The 5,453-nt window shown below is 39.0% G+C and overlaps 1 pseudogene; it reads right to left on the reverse strand.

Annotated features, from left to right (window-relative positions):
* Positions 1-4,565: 4,565 nt before the first annotated feature.
* LOC116071870 lies at positions 4,566-4,682 on the reverse strand (annotated as a pseudogene).
* Between the last annotated feature and the right edge of the window lie 771 nt (positions 4,683-5,453).

Consider the following 5,453-nt stretch of genomic DNA (forward strand, 5'->3'; position numbering starts at 1 on the left):
TTCTGTCTCCCTCCCAAACTCAATGTTTTGTCTTTATTATAAATAACTCTTAAGTCCAAAACATGTAGACCCCGGGCACACAGGTATGTGCCCATCCACGAGGGCATGAGAAACCTACCATCAACCACACTCCTGTAGAAGAGTGACTCTCCCTCAACAGCCATCAACTGCCAAAATCTTCTCAGACAGAGGTGGGGCCTCAGGGATCCCTAGCCTCTGAGAAATTCCTCCATCCTTGTTGGAATTTCTTGTTTTTGAGACAGCATCTCTCTATGTAACCAGCTGGCCTGAAACTCCCCATATAGACCAGGCTGGCCTTGAACTCAGACATTCCCCTGCCTCTGCCTCCAGGGTGCTGGGACTAAAGTCATGTACAACCACACCCAGCTCCTGCTTGAATTTTGACCAGCTTGATCTTATAGCACAGAATTTCTTAATGTTTTCCACTCATGAGCCCTGTTCACCCAAGGAATTGTTATAAATCCTCAGTATATAAACATTTAAATAGGCATACAAATCACTTAGTGATAATAAATCGTGAATCTACTTATCTAAAAATAATTATTTGATATATGTATGCTTTTACTATTTTTTTAAGAATAAAGCAAATCTTCATACTAATCATGTATGTGCTTAATTATTTTTACATAAAAATTTAAATGTTGGCTAGATATTTGATACTGCAGAACATGGAGTCTCTTCAACATTTCTAAGCATTGAATATTATTTGGATTTTATAATTATTCATGTTGAGAAAATCACTTCACACAAATATGTAGTTTCAAATAATAAAAAAAAATTTAGTGGCCATTTCAGAAATTGATAAGAATTCTGTGTTGATCTCAAACAAAAACTCACTTAATGATTTAATGACCTTTTATGAAACTCAATTCAGCAACTCAAATGGCAGTTATTAAAATCAAGCATTCTAACACAATATGACCCAAGTATATACAGATGTAATACTTACACTCTGAGGAATGATGATTAAAAAAATTAAAATTCTTTGTTTTCTATAATTAAACTATTATGTTCCTATAAAAGTTGGGAAACTTTGCATACACAGTTTAAAAAAGCAGTCAGTTCATAGCCTGTTCTAGACTCAGATCTGAGACTAGATGTTTCAGATAACAATTACTGGTGTAATATTATGTATGGTACAAAGTGTGTGTGTTGTGTGTTCAGAACCAAGACTGCAGTAAGATCACATGGTACCATGGTTGAACACTACCAGGACCTCCTCATACCCATGCCTTTGATCTTGAACTACTTTGTGGCCATTGCAAATTAAGAAGTGCTTGCCATCACAAAATATCTGCAACCCCCACATTCAGCCCTATCTGTGCTCCTGGCCCACAGACTGAAAATCTGTAGTTTATGACCCAGTGTCCAGAGTCTCTAGATTTCACGGTAGCCCCAGAGGGGAAAACTCACAAGCCATGCACTGCCAGCAGTCCTTCTGATCCCTGGCGCTCTGGCAGACTTCCACGCTGTTTCCTTCTAAACCATCTCTTCTGGAACGAGTAAAGTTTCATCTTTGCCAGAATAGGTCTTAGCCCTAAAGCAAACCAGGCAGCTGTTTGCCAAACTCAGCGGCGATGTTTGATGCTAATGACCAACATGGAGTTAAGGCCCTGGGAGCAAGTGATGGAATGGAACATGATGATGTTTGATTTTCCAGCAACAGTTATAACATATTTATCACATAACTAACATAACATAACATAGGATCTATCTTGCTGGCTCTAGCCTGCGGGGCATCAATAAAACTTTTCTTCATTTATTGTTCTTCTACATTTGTGGAAAGAATGTTAATGAAACACTTGCTTTATAAAAGGCCCTTGGTATAAAATAAGCTGGGCATCTTGAAGTTAAGGATATCTAAAGTATCGTTAAGGTGAATAGGAGGAAGCTTGGAAGAAAAAAAAAGGAATACAACCTATTTCTTTCTTCATTATTTTTTGGCTTGGAGACATGGTCTTACTGGGGAGACAAGGATACCCTCAAACAAGGCCTTCCTCCTTGAGCCTCCCAGCTGCTGAGATTTCAGCCATGTGTCACCATCTTTCTTTTCTTTTTCTTTTCCTTTTTTCTTTTTAGTGGTTATTTTATTTATTTACATTTCAAATGTTATCCCCTTTTCCAGCTAACCCCCTATCCCCTCCCTCATACCCCTGCTTCTAGGAGGGTGCTCCCCCACCCACCCACCCACTCCCGCCTCCCTGTCCTCACATTCCCCTACACTAGGGGACCTCCACAGGATCAAGGGCCTCTCCTCATTTTGATGCCAGACAAGGCCATCCTCTGCTTCATATAAGGCTAAAGCCATGGCTCCCTCCATGTGCACTCTATGGTTGGTGGTTTAGTCTCTGGGAGCTCTGGGGACTCTGGTTGGTTGATATTGTTGTTCTTCCCACCATCTTTTTTAGTCAGCCATTCTTTCTAAGTGCTTACAACCTCAAAACATTACATTTTAAGCTGAGTAGCATATCAACACTGGTCAAATACCACTCATAGGTTATTCTAGCTTGAGATTTAAAAAAAATAGACTCACCTGAGTTTTTATGGAGTAGAGACTGAAGGAAGGACAAGCCAGCCTGATATAGCTATCTCCTGAGAGGCTCTGACAGTACCTGACTAATACAGATGTAGAGGCTCACAGCCATCCATTGAACTGAGCACAGGGTCCCCAATGAAGGAGTTAGAGAAAGGATCAATGGAACTGAAGAGTTTGTAGCCCCCTAGGACGAACAACAATATGAACTAACTAGTACCCTCAGAGCTCCCAGGGACTCAACCACCAACCAAGGAGTATACATGGTAGGACTGATTGTTCTGGCAGCATGTGTATAGTAGAGGATTACAAAATCAATCGTCAATGGGAGGAGAGGCCCTTGGCCATGTGAAGGTTCTGTGCCCCAGTGTAGGAGAATGCCAGGGCCAATAAATGGGGAGGGTGGGGTGGCAAGCATGGGGAGGGGGGAGTCAACGGGGGGTTGTTCTTGTTGTTTTTGTTTGTTTGTTTGTTTGTTTGTTCCTAGGAGGGGAACTGGGAAAAGAAAAATCATATGACATGTAAATAAAGAAAATATCTAATAAATAAATAAATAAATAAATAAATAAATAAATAAATAAAATAGACTTACAATTAAAAGCAAACTACTACAATGTTTGTTCTGCAGCTTCAATTTTAGAGGAATTCCAGTGCTCCTTGAATCCCTCTCTAATTCTTAACTTCCCAGGTGAATCTCATATGGGCATTAGCAAGGTTCACACCAACAGCAGCAACATGTACTAGGTGATATCTAAAATTACACACTTCATCCATGAATGTGTCTATGAATACACATGAGCATACCAATAGATGAACAAGGTTTATTATAAAATACTGGTTGGTATATTTTTGGGAACAAAGAATTTTCTTGATTTTCATTTACATGCTTGAGACACAGGGAAGTCAATAGCATAGCTCAAAGATGTGAGCATTGAAGAGCTCATGATGAGATGTCAGACCAGACCTACAGATCTGAGAGGCAGAAATTTGAGAGAAGATAAATGCCCTATCTCTAGCAGTTGGACTACATCCAAACATCCTCCAACTTTTGTTCAACTTAGCCCCTCAATCGATTTTTCGATGAGTACTCACAGTGCGAAAGTTATCTACTTTGCTGGACCCATCCATTCAAACACTAATTTCTCCCAGAAACACCTTGTAGACAAACCCCCAGAGATAAAGTTTAATCAGCAATCTGGGAATCCTATGCCCCAGTCAAATGGGCATATACAATTAGTCATGAAGTCGAAACCACTGTCATAACTTTTATTAATATCTACTAAAGCACTGATCCTAACAGTTGCTAGGCAACAGGCAATGATGTCTATGGTGTGATCACCTACCCAGACATCATGCTGTCAATGTTAATGTCTAGCTACTTATGCTCTAAAACTAATAAAGTCCAGCAGTTACCTATGCCATTTTTGAGGATAATATTGGCTAAGGAAGTTATCCTTTGAAACCACCATGGTTTTGACACCGTTTTAAGTGGCAGAATGAGTGCTTCGATTCCACAAATATTCTCCTGAAGTCACTTTCTCACAATTTCATTCTCATTTGCTGCCTTATGATTCCATCGTGCCTTACCTTGGTTACTCTGAAATGACACCTTCCTGCTACAACCCATGGACTTGCTACAACCTTTGAGTACACACCCAACCTCTTGTTCTCTCTTCCTCTAGGACTAGTTCATCCAAAGGGAGTTGTACACGTAAACACCCTTTAATGAAAAACCCATTGAGTATCCGGTGGACTCACAAGTCCTCCACACATATCCAGAAACTCTTCTACCACAGGGCGTTCATGTTGCAAATATCCTTTTTTTTTTTTTTTTCCATTGAGAGCATTTGCTTCAAAAGAGAGATCATTTATAGAAGATATCAAGAAATGCTCTTGTCTTTATTCATGCCAACTGGTAGAGGAACTTAAGTATAAAACCTGAGTTGTAAAAAAAATCATAGTTATTCATCTCAGCTTCAACCTTTGCTTGTTCGTATTTTTTGCACTCCCCAAAATATCACCATTAGTAAATGACAATGCCTTAATAATCAATTTATTGAAAGGCCCAGGAGCCTTTTCCATCCATGTCAAAGGAAATGCTAAGGAATGGTCGCCTTTTATACAACACATTGGGGCCTTCTTAAGTAAAATTATATAGCAAACCGTAGCCTTCTTAAATTATACAACACACCATGGCCTTCTTTAAATAAATTAAAGTATGTTCATTAATCCCAAAAGGAACCATCAAGATCTTAATGGAAGATAGAAAAATAATAAGAGACGTTCCAAGTTAAATTCCATAACAGGGTTTAACAACATGGAAGTCTCGGGACTCTCTTAAGCAACTTTTAGTCATGATATTGTTTCTAATTTGAGGGTCATAGGGGACAGAAAGCAAGAAGAAAACATTGTAACAAGGATTCTGAATGTCTCAGTTGCCACTGCCCTGGCTTCCATCACAGCTAGGTGACAAAGCAGTGTTATAGTCCCCAAGAAGGGTTATTCTGTGTCTTCTCTTTTGTTTGTTTTGTGTTGTGATGTTTGTGAAGATAAGTATTTTTACTGATACATATTTATCATTCACAACACTAGGTTTCATAAGGACCATGGCTTGTATTTTAAATTGCTTTATAAAATTAAGTTAGAAGTTGCTCCAGCCATAAGAATGTCTATAAGCTTCCTTCTAACCCCTCAAGTCTATCACCATTTCTTCTACCTTCAAAAAATAGTTAGTTCAGGGATCTCTCTATTCCTATATTACTGTGCAAAGTAAGTTTAAGCTAGAGTGTTAAATTAAACCCATGAGAAAAATGATACGGCATTTTTTTCTAGACAAGGAAACATATTACCAAATGTGCCTCGTGAATAGGAGGGCTAAAGGTTGATTTTCCCTGGCAGT

The sequence above is a fragment of the Mastomys coucha genome, unplaced genomic scaffold (genome assembly GCF_008632895.1).
Source record: "Mastomys coucha isolate ucsf_1 unplaced genomic scaffold, UCSF_Mcou_1 pScaffold22, whole genome shotgun sequence".
Lineage (NCBI taxonomy): Eukaryota > Metazoa > Chordata > Mammalia > Rodentia > Muridae > Mastomys > Mastomys coucha.